A 23612-nucleotide genomic window follows, 5' to 3' on the forward strand; every position below is an offset into this window, starting at 1 on the left:
ACAACCTTACATAGGAGTCACTAGGGTCAGCCAGATTCAAGGTGAGGAGAGTGAGACCCACTTCTTGATGAGGGAGTAGTTAGGTCACATTACAGAGAGCATGTGGGTTGGGAGATATTATCGTGGTCATCTCCAGAAAATTCAGTCTGTCATGTGCTTCCAGGTAGGTCCTCATAGAGTTCAGTTATGAGATTTTCATGGCTCTCCATCACCTAAAACATGATATTTAAGTTTCATGGCCTGGGTTGCTAGAATTGGGAGAAGGGATCCTCCTTCACCTGTTTTCCCTTACACTCTGAGCTTTGAGGACAGCTATCCTCAGGCAGTAGCTCCAAGTCTTATTGACAACAGGCATTGGTCTCTGCTGACATCATGATCAAAGTTACAAATAATGCTAACAGATACTCCACAGCACCACTGTAGACAATGTTTTTGCTAGAGCAAGGCTCCCTGAGGTGACAAGGTGCTGTGGACACATTGAGTAATCAGGGAACTTCGTTAGGGACAAATGGCTTTTCATTTGGAGCTCACAAAGGGTCGGCTCAGCAGAAGACAGTTTTCTGTCCTCACTTGCCTGTGGTCAACATAATGACACACTTGGTGAAGGTATGAGCAAAGCTCTGTGGAGATGGCGATTACCCCTCACACCAACACCAGCTCTGCCTGTTCCTTGCACAACAGTTGGTGCTATCGGGTCATATAGAAATACAGGTGTCCTGTGGAGGCCCGCAAGGATGAGGCCAGGACTTTCTAAGACGTAGGGGCACTCCCAGTGTTAAGCCCAAGTCTGTCTGAAGACTGTATTCTTGCTCTTTTTTTTTTCTTTCTCTCTCCCTAAGTGTCCTGATGTCCTGGGAGTCTGAGTGGGACCCCCATGTGGAGAACAGTTAGGAGCTAGGAAGGCAGGACCTTCCCAAATTAAAGGTGACTTTCATCTCATTAATCACTTTATGGAGACTCAACACATATCCTGTGCTTCTTTGCCTTTCATTTGGACATGTGTGGAGAGAGGCTGGGACCAAGAGGGGAACAGCAAGTTCATCATAAAAATATTAAGTGTTAAAAAACTGGAAATAGAACTGTCATACAACCCAGCGATTCCCACTGCTGGGCATACACACTGAGGAAAACAGAATTGAAAGAGACACGTGTACCCCAATGGTCATCACAGCACTGTTTACAATAGCTAGGACATGGAAGCAACCTAGATATCCATTGGCAGACAAATGGATAAGAAAGTTGTGGTACATATACACAATGGAATATTATTCAGCTATTAAAAAGAACACACTTGAATTAGCTCTAATGAGGTGGATGAAACTGGAGCCTATTACACAGAGTGAAGTGAGTCAGAAAGAAAAACACCAATACAGTTTACTAACGCATATATATGGAATTTAGAAAGATGGTAATGATGACCCTATATGCGAGATAGCAAAAGAGACACAGATGTAAAGAACAGACTTTTGGACTTCGTGGGAGAAGGTGAGGGTGGGATGATTTGAAAGAATAGCATTGAAACATGTATATTACCATATGTGAAATAGATGACCAGTCCAAGTTCAATGCATGAAACAGGGCACTCAAAGCCGGTGCACTGGGACAACCCAGAGGGATGGGATGGGGAGGAAGGTGGGAGGGGGGTTCAGAATGGGGGACACATGTACACTGTGGCTGATTCATGTCAATGTATTCATGTCAAAAACCACCACAATACTGTAAAGTAATTGCCCTCCAATTAAAATAAATTAATTAATTAAAAAATGTTAAGTGTAAATAGGTAGGATTGTAAACTAAATTATCTACAATACAGTCTCAATTTTGTGTTTATATATACATATATATGCTGCTGCTGCTGCTAAGTCACTTCAGTCGTGTCCGACTCTGTGAGACTCCATAGACGGCAGCGCACCAGGCTCTCCGTCCCTGGGATTCTCCAGGCAAGAACACTGGAGTGGGTTGCCATTTCCCTCTCCAATGCATGTAAGTGAAAAGTGAAAGTGAAGTCGCTCAGTCGTGTCGACTCCTAGCAACCCCATGGACTGCAGCCTACCAGGCCCCTCCGTCCATGGGATTTTCCAGGCAAGAGTACTGGAGTGGGTTGCCATTGCCTTCTCCAATAGAATACATAGAAGAAAATAAAAATCAATAGATGAGTCCATGGGGTCGCTAGGAGTCGGACACGACTGAGCGACTTCACTTTCACTTTCACTTTTCACTTACATGCATTGGAGAGGGAAATGGCAACCCACTCCAGTGTTCTTGCCTGGAGAATCCCAGGGACGGAGAGCCTGGTGCGCTGCCGTCTATGGGGTCGCACAGAGTTGGATATGACTGAAGCGACTTAGCAGCAGCAGCATGTATTCTATATTTTCCTCAATGTGCAATCAGCATATAGTGTTTTTATAATAAGAAACACACAGGCATTATTTGTATAAAAGAAGAACAGACTGTTGGCAGAATTCCAATTTTAAAAAAACACTAACAAAAGAGCTATGAGTGGCAGTCAGAGATGATTGCTTACTCAGCTGCCCTTTCCTCTCCTTTCTTATTAACAAAAACCTCTTTTGATCCAGGGTAGGTATGCCCAATTGAAGAAGATTAATTATAATTGGTCCAAAGCTCTTCCTCTTTGTTAGTAATTGGCCTAAGGATGACTGGTACATAACCCAGTTCTGGTCAACAAAACATAAGTGGAAGTCTGTTATTATCTGTTAAGGAAGATTTTACTCTTTGGTTAAAAATAATAGAATCACAAGAAGGGAAAAAAACCCTATTTCTCCTTCTTAACCTTCCTGTTAAGATGCTATCATATGAAGACAATAGTTGGTGCTATGGCAGCTCTGGAGACACTGACCACACGTTGAGATGGCAGAAAGAAAAGAGAAGACTCTAGGTCTTCGATGACATCATTGAGCCACCAAATTTGCTCTGAAACTACCGACTGTCAGACTCGTTATGTAAAATCATTGTCTGTATTGTTGAAGCTATTTTAGTTAATATTCTACTACCTGCTACCAAATAAATCCTAAAAAATATTCACTATCAGGAGATAAGTTTAGAAACCAGGAGTTAAGGGTATATTCAGATGGCTAAAACTACTAGAAGAGCTAGGGAAAGGCCATGTTGAGTGGGACAGGTCAGAGATGATATTAAAAATATTTAATGAATAATTAAATATTAATATTTAATACATATTTGATTATTTAATAATAATTAAATATTAATATTTAATAACAGTTAATAACCATTTTTTTATGAACACAAAACAATCTGAAAGAACACTGGCCCAATCAGAATGGACACCAGCCATGAACAGTAGATACACCCAGGCCAACGTGTCCCAGGTGAATGTCAGTCCCAGAATAGTTACAAAGGGCAAATCAGGGGACTCAATCGGATCTATGCGGAGTGATGAATTTGCTTGGACCAGACTCTGCCCACAACGTGCCTCTTTTGAAAGTCCTGGCTCTACCTTCCGAAGCTAAGCCTTCAATCAGCTCAGAACGAATCAATGGCTAGTTCAGGTCCAAAGACGTGCTCAGAAGTTGTCAACTCATACATTGAAGTGCTATTAATGCTGCTGTGGTGATGGTGATTTTGAACTGTTGGTTTTTTGGTAGTTGTTTGTTTTTAATTGAAAAAGTAACACATGATCTTGGTATCAGTTCAGTTCAGTCGCTCAGTCGTGTCCAACTCTTTGCAACCCCACGAATTGCAGCACACCAGGCCTCCCTGTCCATCACCGTCTCCCAGAGTTCATTCAAACTCATGTCCATTGAGTCAGTGATGCCATCCAGCCATCTCATCCTCTGTCGTCCCCTCCTCCTCCTGCCCCCAATCCCTCCCAGCATCAGAGTCTTTTCCAAAAAGAATACAAATTCATAATAATAATAAAAAGTGAGTTTCCTTCCTATCCTGGCACCCCCAGAGAGACATTATTAACAAATTGCTGCATACATTTGTATAAATCATACAAATATATATGTATGTATATATTTATGTCCATATATTTTTTAGCACAGATATGCACTTGCATTTTGTTATTCCCACTATCCCTTAGAGCTCGTTCCATATCTGCATATAAATCTACTTCCTTTTCACAACTGTGTAGAATCCATTGTATGGATGTTTCATAACTTACTTAATGAATGCTCCATTGAATAACATTTAGGGTGCTTGCCATTACAAACAATGCTGCAATAAACACTGTGTCAGTGTGGTTCAGGATGAAAGGAACAGAATACAGAACTAAAAGTAGCTTAAACCATAAGGATTTATTATTTTACATCACAAGAGATCTAGAGCTAAGTGGTCCCAGTGTGGCTTACGGCAGTGGCCCAACAATGCCATTAAGACACCAAATACCTTCCCTATTCCTCTTGCCATGCTCCGAGGATGGCATTTTGCCCTCCAGGTTTGGGAATAAGAGGTTTGCCACTGGCCCAGACAGCCTAGCATCATCCAACTCTGTTCAAAGAGAAGTTAATTTCTCCTTATACATCTCATTTTCTCCAGGAGAAAAACATGTCCCAGAAGCCCTTCTGCAGACTCCCCCTCACACATCATTGGCTAGAACATGCCCGTCTAAACAGTCACTGGGCAGGGACTTCCCTGGCGGTCCAGTGCTTAAGACTCTGCATTCCCAATACGGGGGGCATGAGTTCAGTCCCTGGTCAAGGACCTATAATCCCACATACCACAGAGCGTGGTCTAAAAAGCAAAGCAAGGAGAAGGAAGCGGCAACCCACTCCAGTATTCATGCCTGGAAAATCCCATGGACCGAGGAGCCTGGTGGGCTACAATCCATGGGGTCACAGAGTGAGACACGACTGAGCGACTTCTGTGTTTTTGAAGCTCAAAGGGATATGGGCCACTGAAAAGGATATAACCAGGGCAGAATTTCTTAAAGAAGTAACAGATTAGTTAGTTACAACATCAAGATAAATGCAATTGAAAAGATGCTACCGAGAGAGTTGGGCAGTACTGCTTAAGTAATGCTCGAGTTTCTATTCTTAACTTGTTCCCTCCTGAGAGAAGAGGAGCAGCGCCGGGCCCACTCCCCTCTGCCTTTTCTGTTCCCCACTTTGGTTATGTGTTGTTCCTTTCGGAATTGCACTTTCTTCACCTTGTCACAGTAGCTGCCAAAGTGTGTTTTTATAAACATGGGGTTCTAGAGCGCTGGCTTCCGGGGGCAGAGGAAAGAAAGAAATGCGTGTTGTACAAAATAAGTACATTCATATGTTTAATAAAATAGTTCTATTATTGAAAAAAAATAAAAAATAAAAAGCAAAGCAAAAAACAATCATGAGTCCTTCCCTGGTGGTCCAGTGGTTAAGAATTCACCTGCTAATGCAGGGGATATGGTTCAATCCCTGCTCTGGGAAGATCCCACATGCCCCAGGGAAACTAAGCCCACGTACCACAGTTACTGAGCTAGCATTCTAGAGCCAGAGATCTGCAACTACTGAAGCCTGTGTGCCCGAGAGCCTGTGCTTCACAACAAGAGAAGTCACCCGGGAGTAACGATGAAGACCCAGTACAGCCATAAATACATAAACAAAATATTAATAAGAATAATCACTGGAAAGGGGGAATAGAATTATTGGCTCATATCAGTTGAGATTCATCCCCCAGTGCCATGGAAGGACATGCTTTCCCTGAGCACAATGTGGCCTGGAACCTGAACCAACTCAAGGTCCTACTAGCAAGTTTTTCTTTTTCTTTCTTAAGCCTTTTTTAGGCCAGAGGGTCCTTCACTAATACTCTGGTATATCCAACTATGTGTGTATATGCAAGTATATTCATGGGTCAAAGTCTTTGCAATAATCTTGTTGGGTCAAAAGAGTTTATTCATTGAAAATGTGGATAGACATTCGTAGATGAGTAGATAAACAAAATGCAGCATATATAAAAAATGGAATATTATTCAGCTTTGAAAGGGAGTGAAATTCTGAAACATACTATGACACAGACAGACCTTAAAGACATTATGTGACAAAAAGACAACTATTGTATTCCCCTTACCTGAGGTACCTAAAATAGCCAAATTTACAGAGAAAGAAGGGCTTCCCAGGTGGCACTAGCAGTAAAGAACCTGCCTGGCAATGCAGGAAAAGGAAAAGATGCAGGTTCAGTCCCTGAGTTGAGAAGATCCCCTGGAGGAGGGCATGGCAACCCACTCTAGTGTTCTTGTCTGAAGAACCCCACGGACAGAGGAGCCTGCTGGGCTACAGTCCATACGGTTGCAAAGAATCAACCATGACTGAAGTGACTTAACATGCACACAGAGACAGAAAGGAGAATGCTGGCCTTGCCCGATGGTCTAGTGGTTAAGAATCCTCCTGTCAATGTAAGAGACACAGGTTCGATCCCTGGTCCAGGAAGACCTCACATGTCACTGAGCAGCTAAGACTCTGTGCCACAACTACTGAAGCCTCAGCGCCTGGAGCCCATCCTCAGCAACAAGAAAAGCCACCGCAGTAAAAAGCCCGCACAGCAATGAAGAGTAGACCCTGCTCGTCCCACCCGAAAAAGCCCGTGGGCAGCAATGAGGATCTAGCACAGCCAAAAATAAATAAATATTTTTTTAAAAGAAAGGAGAATGGTGATTACCAGAGTCTGGGGGAAGTGGGAAAGTTATTGTTGAAATTTCAGTGTTGAAAGAGTAAAAGAATGCTGGAGAAGGATAGTGGTAATGGTTGTACAACCATGTGACTGGACTTAGTAGCATTGAACTGTATACTTAAAATGGTTATGATGGTAAATTTTATATGTTATTACAATTTTTTAAAAAATGTGAGATAGTATCCAATTGTCTTCAAAGTGGCTTTAGCATTTAACTCCCCAATCCCTCATACATAGGGCAGTGCTGGGTTTGCCCATAATGGGTTGAGACCAGTGCTAGGTCAAGGGTTCCCAAGTGGTGGCACAGAAGGTCTCGGTGGATATATACAGACCAGCAGTACCTTTATAGGATCTGTAGCAGAAAGGTCTGATTTTAGAAACAGAAGGAGAATCCCCAGGAGGGAGGGCTAAATAGCCATTCCCGAGAAGGAAATGGCAACCCACTCCAGTATTCTTGCCTGGAGAATCCCATGGACAGAGGAGCCTGGAGGGCTACAGTCCACAGGGTCGCAAAGAGTTGGACACGACTGAGCAACTTCACTTTCACTTTCTTTCTTTCATCTTCCTGGAGTTTCAGCCACCTTGGGGCTTCCTGTCCTGTGTCAGTCACTTCAACCCCATCATCATGCCTCAGGACCCTGCCGCTCCCCTTCAGTTGTCTGACCTAAGTGAGGACAAAGGTCTAGGGCCCTGCTTCCCCTTAAGATGACCCAAAAATTGGAAATTCAGCAGAAAGTTTACTGTATGACCTTTCAAAACCACATGATTCTGTGTAACCACCTGCCTGTGAGTCATCTGATTTTTCTAAGGGATGTAACTTTTTTGACCTTCAATTTACAACTGATTAGGCCAGGCTCTGTGAAGTTCTACCTAGTGTGTAAAAGAATATGTTTTGCAAATAACCCTTTCCAGTAAAGATGTAAATGACATCTGTCTGGTAGAAAAGATAGGCCCAAAGTTTGACTACACTATGAGGACATTCACCTGCTTTGTATCTAACTCAGCCATCTTATTTTAGCATTTTTCTTTTCACTGGGTGTACATACTTCAGTTTATCCTCCTTTGAACTAGCTTTGCCATCACGCTGGTTTCCTCCTTCGTGAGCTAGATAAATATTCAACAAGGGCTCACCGTATGCTTGATGAAGAGCTATATTTCTAACTTTTTAAAAATCATACTTTGACATTCTTAGCCCCGCTGTAGCAGGCTTCCATGATGACTTTGCCAAACATGAAAGAAAGAAAATAAACAAGAATTTAAGAAGTATAGTATCAAAACAACCTGGCTTCCGGTCTTAAATCTGCTTCATGATTTGTCTTGACCCCAAAGACAACAAGTGGTTGCTGCAACAGGCCACACTGACCCACCTGGGATTCCATCCCAGTTCCTCACCACCTGTACAGAAATGAACATCTGACCAGCTGCCAACTCCAACCCCTTTGGTAGCTCCAACGTTAGACCACGAAGAGTGTCACAGTCTACCACTTAGGTTGGGACTCCATTTTGAGATCTGGGGCTCAACTCTTTCTCAGATGAGCAGGACTGTGAAGACTGATCCTGGCTGGGCCCTCCCTCCTCTGAATTCTGGCTGGGACTCTCCCAGCACCCAGCAGTAAAACCATATCCTCATACACCTGACTTAAACGTGGGCTAGGACATCCTCCACCACAGGGAGTGGCCTCATCCTTAACCTTTGCATCTTGGTGGTTCACCCTATGCCTTCCCAGAGTTTTATTCCCTCTCCTGACCTCATTCCAGTTTCCTATTTCCACTGAACACCTTACGTCATGTGCCTGGTTGTCCCATTCTCTGGGTCCTACCCCTGGAACCCAGCTCCCTGTTGATTTCGAAGAGATATCACTTGCCCAAGGCAGCTGTATGCACCTGCATGCCTGCTAAGTCACTTCAGTTGTGTCTGACTCTTTGTGACCCTATGGGTCATACCCCACCAGGTTCCTCTGTCCATGGGATCCTCCAGCCAAGAATACTGCAACCCAATACATGGGCTGACATGCCCTCCTCCAGGGGATCTTCCCCACTCAGGGAGTGAACCCACGTTTCTTATGTCTCCTGCATTAGTAGGTGGGTTCTTTACCTCTAGTGCCACCTGGGAAGCTGTATGCACAGACCTTTATAAAGGCTGGGGAGGGGTCACCACATTCACATCTGCTAGTCGAGTTGGTGAGTATTCCTGAACTTTTGAGTGTTTTGCTGACTTTCGCTTCCCAGGCCTCACTCTGTGCTCTCTGGACATTAAGTCCTCCATTCTCCTTTATCTAAAACTCTCTGCCTTCCCTCCCTTCTCTTCCCTGCCCCTCAGCCCCTCCTCCAAGGCTGCCTTTAGGGATTCAAAGTCCTTTCCGCCCCACTGGGGAAGGCATGGCCCCACACATTGGGCCTGGACCTGCGTGAATGCCCACCATGAACACCAGGGCCATCCAGGGACTCACCCAGACTGAGAACCAATTCCTCCTCAGACGATAAGACATATTTCTCAAGAATGAGAAGGTGGTAGCAGTTGTTTCTTGTTCTAAAAAGCAAAATTTTTGTCTCCCACCACACAAACAGAAACATGGAGGAAGGGAAGAAGAAATTTTTTCTGTCACCTGGCTCTCAGGGAAATTCCTCTTTAATTTGCCATATTTAGATATGCCAAGGAAATCCTAGGCCATTCGTATCCTACCCCAGGCACATGGACTTTAGTCTTTAGCCGAACCAGGGGACCCTTATTCTGAGAAGCTGCTGAAGCAGTCAGTACCCTCACAGCCACGTGAAACCTGCTGAAACAGCAGAATATCCTGCCCTGGGTATGGCCTCATCATCTCCACATTTTAGCCAGCAAACATATCAAGGAACAATCAAGCAGCATGTTTCAGTTTCCTAAAACTAATTCTGCATTTCATCAAGGCTTCATTTGCAATACAGGCATACCTCATTTTATTGTGTTTTACTTTATTGTACTTTGTAGATATTGTGTTGTTTACAAATCGAAGGTCTGTAGCAATCCTGCCTTAAGCAAGACTGTCTGATCCATATTTCCAACAGTGTTTTCTCACTTCCGTTCTCTATGTCACATTTTGATAATTCTGCCAATCTTTCAAACTTTTTCAGTTATTATGCTTGTTATAGTGATCTCTGATCAGTGGCCTTTGATGTTATTACTATCACTTCCTGAAGGCTCAGGTCATAGTTAGCATTTATTACTAATTAAGAATCTCTAAAACAACAAAATTCTGTAATGCAATTATCCTCCAATTAATAAATAAATAAAAATTTCTAAATTAAGTTATGTACTTTTTAAAAGACATAATGCTATAGCACACTTAATAGATTACAGTATAGTTTAAATATAGTTTTATATGTTCTGGGAAATAAGAAAAATTCATGTGACTCTCTTTATTGTGGTGATTTGGAAACCAACCTAGAAAATCTCCAAGATATGCCTATATTACACATATATTCTTTACTACTTACATTGTTAAATCTTTCAAAAAGGAGACTTACTTCCCTTGCATGGAGAGGCTGGCCTAAGAAAGCTCCATGTTAACCTTCCTGCTGATTTTAAATATGGGAGGAATCAGACCATATTAATTTACTTGGGCTCCATAACAGAATACCATAGGCTGGGTGACTTAAACAGAAATTTTTTTCTCACTATTCTGGAGGCTGGAAAGTTCAAGACCAAGGTGCTGGCAAGGTAGGGTTCATTCTGAGCTCCTTCTCTTGGCCTGTCACTGGCCAAGATGTTCTCTCTTTTTGAATTTCTACCACTATGTTCTCTCTTCTTTTTGTGCACATAGGGAGAGGCAGTTCTCTGGTTTCTCTTACAAGGGCACTAATCCCATCATGAGGGCCCACCCTCATGACATCATCTAACCATAACCACCTCCTGAAGGCCCCATCTCTAAATATCATCAGGCTAGGGGAAAGGGCTTTAACCTATGAATTTGGTGGGGAGCACAATTCAGTCTATAGCAGGGTCTCAGCCTTTTAGGCAGTCTCTTCAATTCTCAATCACATGATATGAAATGACAACCAAGACCATGGGTTGCATTTTAAATTACATGATCAGAAATGGTACAGCATCTTAAATATTATTACCCTACTTTCCAAAGGTTTTTTTATAATTCTCTTAGGGTACTTCATTAGAATAATAGGTAGTAGTATTCCTTTGAATTTCAAAAGGTCTGCCAAATGGCCTTCTTCTGAGAAAAAGAAATTTATGCTAGCAACAGGAAGATGACAGTAAGTTCCTCTCTGTGATGATCTAAAAATATCACATAATGCTGCACGTTAACATGCACTAAAAAAGTACAATGACTTTCTTTTCACCCTTTTATATCTCCATTTATAGACTGTGATTCATAAGAATGCTCTGTCACTAGAAAAGTGTAAAAATCAAATTTCACTGTGACATTTTTTATGATCTTTACCAGGAAAATAGGTAAAGGTAAGACAGTGGGTGGTTCTTTATCTTTGGTCGGTTTTTTCTTTTGTTTGTGGTTACAATGTTGACTATACAAATCATTTACAGAATGAGTGAGTGAGTGAGTCGCTCAGTCGTATCCGACTCTTTGTAACCCCATGGACTATACAGTCCATGGCATTCTCTAGGCCAGAATACTTGACTGGGTAGGCTTTCCCTTCTCCAGGAGATCTTCCCAACCCAGGGATTGAACCCAGGTCTCCCACACTGCAGGCAGATTCTTTAGCAGCTGAGTCACAAGGGAAGCCCAAGAATACTGGAGTGGGTAGCCTATCCCTTCTCCAGAGGATCTTTCCGACCAAGGAATCAAACAGCGGTCTCCTGCATTGCAGGTGGATTCTTTATCAACTGAGCTATCAGAGAAGCACATTTATAATAAGAGTAAGTAATGATAGCTGACATTGATTAAATTATTATTAGCAACTTACCAAGTGTTTACATTCCCTATCTCTTCTCATCCTCACAATGCCTCCTGAGGTAAAGGGTATTATTATCTATTAAACCACACACAAAAAATTAAGTGTTAAGTATTCATAATTGCCTCCTTGTTCTTTGCCTTCTAAGAAGGTACATTATTTGGGTGCTGTTGGGAACAGGAAATAGAGAAGCCAAGAGAGAGGGCTAATTGGAATAAAAATATGGAGACTCTGAGAGGCTGTAGGGAGCTGAAGATTAAAGGGGGAAGGAGAAATTGAGAACAGCAATTAGGGGCTAGAAGAAGCCTGGCAGGGGCTGGTAGGTTGGAGAGATGGCTAGAAACAAAAGAGGAAAGTATCAGGTCACTATCTACCGAGGGGAGGAGAATTTGGGGAAAGAATGGGATATTTGGAGAGGATTTCTCAAAGTTCTAGTACATGAATTATAACCTATTCCTTTTTCTATAGCTTCAGGAAAACCTCAGAATACAGAATCTTCCAGATTTCATCTAATCTAAGACACCATTGACTATCACATGTAATCAATGGCAAGATACATCATTCATGTGCTAAGAAGGAAGGAAGGAAAGCTATCAATTACAAGTTTCCATGTGTTGAAAACATGTCCCAATTTCTAAGAAAAGGGTAAATTATTCTTTAATCCTTTTACAGTCAGATTTAAGTGTTTTTTTCCCCTCTTTTTCTAATGTGCCATTATTTGATGAGGCCAGATCTGAGCTTCCCGGGAAGGCTTGGTTATATTTTCAGATCAGATCAGTCGCTCAGTTGTGTCCAACTTTTTGCGACCCCATGAATCGCAGCATGCCAGGCCTCCCTGTCCATCACCAACTCCCGGAGTTCACTCAGACTCATGTCCATCGAGTCAGTGATGCCATCCAGCCATCTCATCCTCTGTCGTCCCCTTCTCCTCCTGCCCCCAATCCCTCCCAGCATCAGAGTCTTTTCCAATGAGTCAACTCTTCGCATGAGGTGGCCAAAGTACTGGAGTTTCAGCTTTAGCATCATTCCTTCCAAAGAAATCCCAGGGCTCAGCTCCTTTAGAATGGACTGGTTGGATCTCCTTGCAGTCCAAGGGACTCTCGAGAGTCTTCTCCAACACCACAGTTCAAAAGCATCAATTCTTCGGTGCTCAGTCTTCTTCACAGTCCAACTCTCACATCCATACATGACCACAGGAAAAACCATGGCCTTGACTAGACGAACCTTTGTTGGCAAAGTAATGTCTCTGCTTTTGAATATGCCATCTAGGTTGGTCATAACTTTCCTTCCAAGGAGTAAGCGCATTTTAGATACATTTCTCAGATGAGAAAATTGAGCCTCAGAAAAGCTGAATTTACATACCCCCAAGTTCATGATTCATAAATGGGGGGCCAAGATTACAAGCCGAGTCAGCTTGCCTCTGAAAACTGTGCTCTCTGTTTTTCAAGAAACAGTCAATAGTTGGCCAGTATTTTATTAAATCTGTAGTTGTTGTTGTTCAGTCATTCAGTTGTGTCTAGTTCTTTGAGACCCCATGGACTGCAGCACACCAGGCTTCCCTGTTGCTCACCATCTCCCAGAGCTTGCTCAAACTCATGTCCATTGAGTTGGTGATGTTGACTCAAATCTGTAGTTAGTAACAAATTAACTTTTTAATGAAAAAATAACAACTTTATATAACATCTTTTGCAGTTGCTGTGATTCATAACCTCCTGCCCCATCTGGAACAAATTTGAGAAACCATGATTTGGGTTTTGTGGCTCAAGAATTTCTTCTCTTCTTTTCAAATTGTTGTTGTTTAGTTGCTAGTTCAGTTCAGTTCAGTTCAGTTGCTCAGTTGTGTCTGTCTCTTTGCGACCCCATGAATCTCAGCACAGCAGGTCTCCCTGTCCATCACCAACTCCCGGAGTTCACTCAGACTCACATCCATCGAGTTTGTGATGCCATCCAGCCATCTCATCCTCTGTTGTCCCCTTCTCCTCCTGCCCCCAATCCCTCCCAGCATCAGAGTCTTTTCCAATGAGTCAACTCTTCGCATGAGGTGGCCAAAGTACTGGAGTTTCAGCTTTAGCATCATTCCTTCCAAAGAAATCCCAGGGCTCAACTCCTTCAGAATGGACTGGTTGGATCTCCTTGCAGTCCAAGGGACTCTCGAGAGTCTTCTCCAACACCACAGTTCAAAAGCATCAATTCTTCTGTGCTCAGCCTTCTTTATAGTCCAACTCTCACATCCATACATGACCACAGGAAAAACCATGGCCTTGACTAGACGGACCTTTGTTGGCAAAGTAATGTCTCTGCTTTTCAATATACTGTCTAGGTTGGTCATAACTTTCCTTCCAAGGAGTAAGTATCTTTTAATTTCATGGCTGCAGTCAACATCTGCAGTGATTTTGGAGCCCAAAAAAGTAAAGTCTGCCACTGTTTCCACTGTTTCCCCATCTATTTTCCATGAAGTGATGGGACCAGATGCCGTGATCTTCGTTTTCTGAATGTTGAGCTTTAAGCCAACTTTTTCACTCTCCACTTTCACTTTCATCAAGAGGCTTTTGAGTTCCTCTTCACTTTCTGCCATAAGGGTGGTGTCATCTGCATATCTGAGGTTATTGATATTTCTCCCAGCAATCTTGATTCCAGCTTGTGCTTCCTCCAGCCCAGTGTTTCTCATGATGTACTCTGCATAGAAGTTAAATAAGCAGGGTGACAATATACAGCCTTGACGAACTCCTTTTCTTATTTGGAACCAGTCTGTTGTTCCTTGTCCAGTTCTAACTGTTGCTTCCTGACCTGCATACAGGTTTCTCGCTAAGTCATGTCCAACTCTTTTGTCACTCCATGGACTGTACCCTGACAGGCTCCTCTGCCCATGGGATTTTCCCAAGCAAGAATACTGGAGTAGGTTGCCCTGCCCTCTTCCAAGGGGTCTTCCTGACCCAGGGAACAAACCCATGTCTCCAGCACTGGCAGGTGGATTCTTTACCACTGAGTCACCAAGGAAACCCCTCTTTTCAAATTATCTTGAATCAAATAAGAGTAGGTCAAATGTCCACATAGTCATCAGGAGGTTTGAAAATCAAGGCAGATTCGGTACCTCTACTATGCAAGCATTTTCTTTCCAAGACAATGAAAGGAAAGCCTTTGTGTGATTCACAGAAATGGAAGAACATCAAGCTCTAGGGCTAAGATCTAAGGACGAGTTCTAAACATATAAAACATACAAAATGTCAATAGATGAACAGACCATGAACGTGGGGAAACCTGTTCAACCACACCAACAATTACAAAAATCTTGGCCTCTCCATTTCCAAAGCAGGCACCTGACAACATGGTTTTCCAACATTAACTGATGCTTCTAGTAATCTGTGGATCTTTGCTCACCTTCATCTTCCATCCAAGCATGCGATACATCCTACTTATCAAAATCCTTGAACGTGGGATCAAAAGCTGCCATTTTTGTGAATCCCTCCCAAATTCTCCAACAAGATTGATGGCTCCTTTTAGAAACTCTTGTTGTGATTCTGATACTCTTTTTCTTTGTTTTACAGGGAGTTGATGAAAGACCTATCTCTCAAGTAGATTATTAACTCTCTGAAGGCAGGTCTCAGGCATCATTTGCGTGTTTGTTGGCATGTTTTTAATAATTTCATGTTTATAAAGCTTGAACACAGTGACTACTGAGTCATAGGGGAGCTGACTGAGGTACAGAGCAAGGGCCACTGTAAGAGACTACAAGAGTTCAGTTCAGTTGCTAAGTCGTGTCCGACTCTTTGTGACCCCGTGAATCACAGCACTCCAAGCCTCCCTATCCCTCACCAACTCCCAGAGTTCATTCAAACTCATGTCCATTGAATCGGTGATGCCATCCAGCCATCTCATCCTCTGTTGTCCCCTTCCACTGCCCACAATCCCTCCCAGCATCAGCGTCTTTTCCAATGAGTCAACTCTTCACATGAGGTGGCCAAAGTATTGGAGTTTCAGCTTCAGCATCAGTCCTTCCAATGAACACCCAGGACTGATCTCCTTTAGGATGGACTGGTTGGATCTCCTTGCAGTCCAAGGGACTCTCAAGAGTCTTCTCCAACACCACAGTTCAAATGCATCAATTCTTTGGCGCTCAGCTTTCTTCACAGTCCAACTCTCACATCCATACATGACCACTGGAAACACCATAGCCTTGACTAGATGGACCTTTGTTGGCAAAGTAATATCTCGGCTTTTCAATATGCTATCTAGGTTGGTCATAACTTACCTTCCAAGGAGTAAGCATATTTTAATTTCATGGCTGCAGTCAACATCTGCAGTGATTTTAGAGCCCAAAAAAATAAAGTCTGACACTGTTTCCCCATCTATTTCCCATGAAGTGATGGGACCAGATGACATGATCTTAGTTTTCTGAATGTTGAGCTTTAAGCCAACTTTTTCACTCTCCACTTTCACTTTCATCAAGAGGCTTTTTAGTTCCTCTTCACTTTCTGCCATAAGGGTGGTGTCATCTGCATATCTGAGGTTATTGATATTTCTCCCAGCAATCTTGATTCCAGCTTGTGCTTCTTCCAGCCCAGCATTTCTCATGATGTACTCTTCATATAAGTTAAATAAGCAGGGTGACAATATACAGCCTTGACATACTCCTTTTCCTATTTGGAACCAGTCTGTTGTTCCATGTCCAGTTCTAACTGTGGCTTCCTGACCTGCATATAGGTTTCTCAAGAGGCAGGTCAGGTGGTCTGGTATTCCTATCTCTTTCAGAATTTTCAACAGTTTATTGTGATCCACACAGTCAAAGGCTTTGAAGTGAAGAAGTGAAGTGAACTCGCTCAGTCGTGTCTGACTCTTTGTGACCCCGTGGACTGTAGCCGGCCAGGCTCCTCTGTCCATGGGATTCTCCAGGCAAGAATACTGGAGTGGGTTGCCATTTCCTTCTCCAGGGGATCTTCCCAACCAAGGGATCAAACCCTGGTCTCCTGCATGGCAGGCAGATGCTTTATCCTCTGAGCTACCAGGGAATTCCAAAGGCTTTGGCATAGTCAATAAAGCAGAAATAGATGTTTTTCTGGAACTCTCTTGCTTTTTCCATGATCCAGCGATGTTGGCAATTTGATCTCTGGTTCCTCTGCCTTTTCTAAATCCAGCTTGAACATCTGGAAGTTCATGATTCACGTATTGCTGAAGTCTGGCTTGGAGAATTTTGAGCATTACTTTACTAGCGTGTGAGATGAGTGCAATTGTGTGGTAGTTTGAGCATTCTTTGGCATTGCCTTTCTTTGGGATTGGAATGAAAACTGACCTTTTTCAGTCCTGTAGCCACTGCTGAGTTTTCCAAATTTGCTGGCATATTGAGTGCAGCACTTTCCCAGCATCATCTTTCAGGATTTGAAATAGCTCCACTGGAATTCCATCACCTCCACTAGCTTTGTTCGTAGTGATGCTTTCTAAGGCCCACTTGACTTCACATTCCAGGATGTCTGGCTCTAGGTCAGTGATCATACCATCGTGATTATCTGGGTCATGAAGATCTTTTTTGTACAGTTCTTCTGTGTATTCTTGCCACCTCTTCTTAATATCTTCTGCTTCTGTTAGGTCCATACCATTTCTGTCCTTTATCGAGCCCATCTTTGCATGAAATGTTCTCTTGGTATCTCTAATTTTCTTGAAGAGATCTCTAGTCTTTCCCATTCTGTTGTTTCCCTCTATTTCTTTGCACTGATCGCTGAGGAAGGCTTTTTTATCTCTCCTTGCTATTCTTTGGAACTCTGCATTCAGATGCTTATATCTTTCCTTTTCTCCTTTGCTTTTCGCTTCTCTTCTTTACACAGCTATTTGTAAGGCCTCCTCTACAGTCATTTTGCTTTTTGCATTTCTTTTCCATGGGGATGGTCTTGATCCCTGTCTCCTGTACAATGTCCTGAACCTCCATCCATAGTTCATCAGGCACTCTGTCTATCAGATCTAGTCCCTTAAATCTATTGCTTACTTCCACTGTATAATCATAAGGGATTTGATTTAGGTCATACCTGAATGGTCTAGTGGTTTTCCTCACTTTCTTCAGTTTAAGTCTGAATTTGGCAATAAGGAGTTCAAGATTTGAGCCACAGTCAGCTCCCAGTCTTGTTTTTGCTGACTGTATAGAGCTTCTCCATTTTTGGCTGCAAAGAATATAATCAATCTGATTTTGGTGTTGACCATCTGGTGATGTCCATGTGTAGAGTCTTGACAAGCTACCGTATGCCCAAGGTCAGGGGAGGCAGACAAGAGGAGCAACCCTACATCCAAGGAGCGGTGGCTGCGTGGGAGCAGGAGGGCTGAGAGGAGCTACTCCATGTTCAAGGTCAGGAGGGCAGGCCGTGAGGAGATACCCCTCGTCCAAGGTAAGGCGCCGCAGCTGCGCTTTGCTGGAGCAGCTGTGAAGAGATACCCCATGTCCAAGGTAAGAGAAACCCAAGTAAGACGGTAGGTGTTGTGAGAGGGCATCAGAGGGCAGACATACTGAAACCATAATCACAGAAAATAGCCAATCTGATCACACGGACCACAGCCTTGTCTAACTCAATGAAACTAAGCCATACCGTGTAGGGCTACCCAGGACAGGAGGGTCATGGTGGAGAGGTCTACAGAATGTGGTCCACTGGAGAAGGGAATGGCAAACCACTTCAGTGTTCTTGCCTTGAGCACCCCATGAACAGTATGAAAAGGCAAAATGAGGGGAACTCCCCAGGTCAGTAAGTGCCCAATATGCTACTGGAGATCAGTGGAGAAGTAACTCCAAAACGAATGAAGGGATGGAACCAAAGCAAAAACAATACCCAGTTGTGGATGTGACTGGTGATAGAAGCAAGAAGCAAGGTCCAATGCTGTAAAGAGCAATATTGCATAGGAACCTGGAATGTTAGGTCCATGAATCAAGGCAAATTGGAAGTGGTCAAACAGGAGATGGCAAGAGTGAATGTCAAGATTCTAGGAATCAGCAAACTAAAATGGACTGGAATGGGTGAATTTAACTCAGATGACCATTATATCTACTACTTTGGGCAGGAATCCCTTAGAAGAAATGGAGTAGTCATCATGGTCAACAAAAGAGTCCAAAATGCAGTACTTGAATGCAATGTCAAAAATGAGAATGATCTCTGTTTGTTTCCAAGGCAAACTATTCAATATCACGGTAATCCAAGCCTATGCCCCAACCAGTAATGCTGAAGAAGCTGAAGTTGAATGGTTCTATGAAGACCTACAAGACCTTTTAGAACTAATACCCCCCAAAAGATGTCCTTTTCATTATAGGGGATTGGAATGCAAAAGTAGGAAGTCAAGACACACCTGGAGTAACAGGCAAATTTGGCCTTGGAGTACGGAATGAAGCAGGGCAAAGACTTATAGAGTTTTGCTAAGAGACTACAACATGCCACCCCAAATTATGCCTCTGTGGTTTAAGGATGATTTTTAGAAAAAGCAGACAGAAGAGAGCACTGAAAACAGAGTAGAAGTTACCCTTTCATAACGGAAATTAATGTCTATAAAGGAACTCTCTCCACTCATACAGGTGTCTTCGTCTCCGTAAAGAGGAAGAGGGTACCCTCCAGGAAAGAGGGTAGGCATAGATCACAGGACACTTATCTGTGAAGAAGGCACAGACTCACATCTGCATGAAAAACCTTACCCTTATTTATTTACCTTTCCTGGCCACTTCCCCATAACTTGCTTCCTCCACAGTTTTATTCCTGTTTTAGCTTAAGATGGTATTTAAGCTCAAGTTCTAGCCACCTCTTTGAGTTACTCTTTCCTGACTTACTCTTCCTATATATATGAGATACATGTTAAGAAACTTCTGTTTCTCTTGTTAATCTGTCTTTTGTAGCAGAGGCCCAGCTCAAAACCTAGAAGAGTAGAAGAAAAAGGTGTCCATCCCTGCCCACACCACCTAGTCAATGGTAGAATCAGCCAGAGCAGAGAACTGTTACCCCAGTCTTCCATGGGGCACCGACTCCAGATGCTGCCCCCTTGGGTGCTCCAGATAGCTATTCTTGCTAGCAGTCATGACAACAAATACATAAAACACCCCAGAACTTAGTACATGAGGAATAAAAGGAAACGAGAGGAGCAATACTCTAGTTCCTTTTTTTTCCAAAAATTTTTATTGAAATTATCAAGCTATTGGTTGATAATTGGTTGAAATGGATAATGGAATGAAATCAGTTGCTAACATTTTGCCCCTTTTTTGGAGGGGCTGAACAATTTGAAAATAAATTGCACATCAAAACACTCTGTCACTAATTATTTCATCATGCACCTCCTAAAAATAAGGACATTTGCCTGTATAACCATAATAATATTATCAATAATAATAGGGAGGGGATACCTATATAATTATGACTGATTCCCATTGTTGTATGCCAGAAACCAACACTATAAAGTAATTATACTCCAATTTTAAAAATTTTAAAGAAAGTTTGGTAATAATAGAAATAAATAATAATGATTTCTTAACATCATCTAACATCCAGTTCAAATTCGAATTTTCCCCAACTGTCCCTTAACCTGACTTTCACGGTTAGGTTTTGTTTCATTTTTTCCAACCAGGATCTAACCAAGGTTTATACCTTGCATTCGGTTCTTTAGCTTCTTTTAATATAGAATGATCTCCATTGTTTTATTACATGTGACACTGACTTTTTGAAAGGTCATGTGTCCTATAGAATGCCCCACTGTCTCTGTGTGAATGATGCGGTTTAACCTGTTCCTTTATCACCTCTGTTACCTATTAAATACAGGTTGAGTGACTTGGTTAAGCCATTTTTGGTAAAATTGTCTCACAGGTGCTGCTTTAGATTTCATAGAATCCATCAGAATTCAAATGTCAGGTGTCCCAGTCTTGGTGACTAGTTTGGAATGCAAGGCTGAGTGCTGATCAGCAGATACCTACCTTGTTTTGCAATGAATTAAGTATCTTGTGGAGTGAGTGACACCTTGTTCTGCCTTGTTCATTTCCTGTGGTTATCAGTTCCTAGCACAGGCCCACACTCAGCAGATGGATGAGTTCTACCTTGGTCCTACAAACTACGGTTGAGCACAAGCACCCAGATCTCATCAAAGGCTTATTCTGGAGTAAAGGAGATCCTGCAGCCCTGTGAGAAGGCAGGAGAGAACTCTGGATCAGGTGCTGAGGGCTAACAAAGTTTCTTCTGCCAAGGCCTCGGGCTGGGTTCCCAGATCCAGCTAAGAGCGTGGGAGGAGCTGCCTTCTTTCAGAGACTGCTGGGGGAAGCCACCCAGAGCTTGGGAGAAGATGGAAAAACAAAGATCTAAAAGCTGTGATTTCAAAGCTGGGAACAGTTTTCTATCCGCAATAAGTAGACTTGGAATCTCCCCTTTTTCTTGGAAAACCACCTGCCTCAATCATTAATGTTATGCAAATATTAAGCAGGAAATGTTGGTGATAAATTGCTTATCATAATGTAAAAGGATGTCTCTGCTTTTGCAGAGTCAAATTTCTTCAGAGCTTGTTCCCTTAGGAGAAATACCATTTTGTTGTTGTTCTGGGGTGTGGGTGTGTGTGCCTCTGTGCTGTTGCCTAAGCATGGTCTGAAAATCCTCTGCATCTTAGGGTGAATCTTTCATTGTGGTGAACACATTATCCAAAAGTTTCTTGGTTCCTGGAATTCCTAAATACCTTAAACCTCTTAGCAATAAGGATGGGGAATGGCCCACTAGTCTCTACTTATCTTAACAACCATAAGTCCCTCCCCAAGTTCCCAGGGACAGACAATGGCTAAGGATTTGCCCTGTGTGGGGTCTGGGGAAGCATTGGGACTGATTCTGCATGGAAAGGTGTGGTTATAATTCAGGGCCCTAGACCTCAAAGTTTTGTCTCTCTTGTCATCTTTATTAATTAAATATTTTTGCCTTGAAAGATTATCTATTGCGAACTAAAATATTTACTGCCATATCAGTAAACAAAGTGGTTTGCAGCCATCAAGCCACTACAGTACAGCTGCACTTATGCTGAGCCCTAAAGGAACTCAGGTAGAAACCAGATGCCCACCATCCAGAGTCAACTGCTGAAGCCACCCCCTACCCCACCTGATGGTGCACCTGAGGAGACTCCGGAGGAGAAAGCACAGGATACTGGCCCCAGATAGCTAAGGTGAATATCAAAGGAATGATTTCAGTGAGTTCAGACGCTTGCATCTTTCCATACATAGAAAAGCACTAAATTCCTTGAGATATCTGGTTTTGGGTTTTTTTCCCTTCTTTTTTAGCCTCACTCCAGGGCCTGTGGGATCATAGTTCTCCTGACCAGGGACTGAACCCACACTCCCTGCAGTAGAAACTTGGAGTTCTAACCACTGGACTACTAGGGAAGTCCCTCTGGTTTTAATTAAAAATAACCCTTTGATGTTCCAATTATCTGGTCTTCTGTTGCAAAAAATCCAATATATCCTGGCTCTCCCCCTCACTTCTTCGGAGCAGTCTCTCTGAATTATCTGAGATACTGTGTCCTAGACTTAAGTCCTCAATTTTGTCCACCAAATAAAACATAACTCTTAACTTCTAGGCTGTGCATTTTTTTCAGTCAACACTATTAAATAATCATATAGCTTTTTTGCTTGAATTTGTTAGTATGGTGACTTAAATTGACTCATTTTTCAAATTTTGAATCAATCTTGCAATGCTAGGATAAACCCTACCTGGTTGTAATTATCCTTTTCAGATACTGTTGGATTTCAATTTGTTAAAATTTTGTTTAGAATTTTTGTATCAATGATTAAGATAAATAGTGGTCTGTGGTCTTCTTGCAGTGTCTGCCCAGTTTTGATATTAGAACAATGCTGATCTTACAAAGTGAAATGGAAAATGCGCCTTCTTCTTCAATTTCCTTGAAGAGTTTATGTGGAACCAATATTATTTCTTCCTTAAATGTTTGGTAGAATTTACCAGTAAAGCCATTCAGCCCTGACTCTTTCTTTGTGGGAAGGGTTTTTAACTACAAATGCCATTTCTTAATAGAGAGCTTTTAGGGTCACCTATTTTTTTCTTGAGAGAACTTTTGTAGTTTGTGTCTTTCGAGGAATTTGTCCTTTTCATCTGAGTTGTCAAACCTGTTGGCATAAACTTGTTCATAATGTTTTCTATGTTCCTGCTAATATCTGTGGAATCTAGTGATGTTATCTCTTTCATTTCTGATTGGTAATTTATGTTTTCTTTTATTTTCCTTATGGCCTGGTAGGATGTTTATCAGTTTTATGGATCTTCTCATATAACCAGGTTTTGGCTCATTAATTTTCTCTATTATTTTCTGTTTCATTAATTTCTGCATTGATCGTCATCATTTCCTGTTAGTTATTCTGGCTTAGTCTCCCTTTTCCAGTTTCTTACTGTGGAAGCTGGGGTCATTGACCTGAGACCTTTTTTTCTGAAATGAGCATTTAGTGCTACAGATACTGCCCTCCCAAAGTGCTGCTTTCACAATAGCCCACACATTCTGATAGGCCACCTTTTCATTTTCATCCAATTCAAAGACTTTCTAATGTCCCTTTTGATTTCTTCTATTACCTATGTCTTATTTAGAAGTGTGCTATTAAGTACTGGGGGATTTTCCAGAGGTCTGATATTGATTTCCAATTTAATACCATTATGGCCAGTGAAGATACCTAGCATTTTTAAAAAATATCTATTTGGCTGCACCAGGTTTTAGCTGCTGCATGTGTGATCTTCGGTCTTCCTTGTGACAGGCAGGATCCCTTTTCAGCTGTGGCAAGTGGAATCTTTATTTGCGGCATGTGAACTCTTAGTTTCGACATGTGGGATCTAGTTCCCCAACCAGGGATTGAACCCAGGTCCCCTGCATTGCGAATTTGGAGTCTTAGTCACTGGACCACCAAGGATATCTCGATACCTAGTATGAATCTTGTAAAATCTGAGACTTTTTTCATGGCCTAGAATATGGTCTATGTTGGTACATATGACATTATCACTTGAAAACGTATGTTCTGCTGTTGTTGAGCGGAATGTTTTATGTAAAATTGGTTGATAATGTTCAAATCATCTATATCCTTAATAATGTTCTATCTTCGTGTGTGTGCTTAGTCG

Source organism: Bos grunniens, chromosome 11, assembly GCF_055505025.1.
Source record: "Bos grunniens cultivar Pamir isolate PY7600 chromosome 11, Bosgru_T2T1.0, whole genome shotgun sequence".
Classification (NCBI taxonomy): Eukaryota; Metazoa; Chordata; class Mammalia; order Artiodactyla; family Bovidae; genus Bos; species Bos grunniens.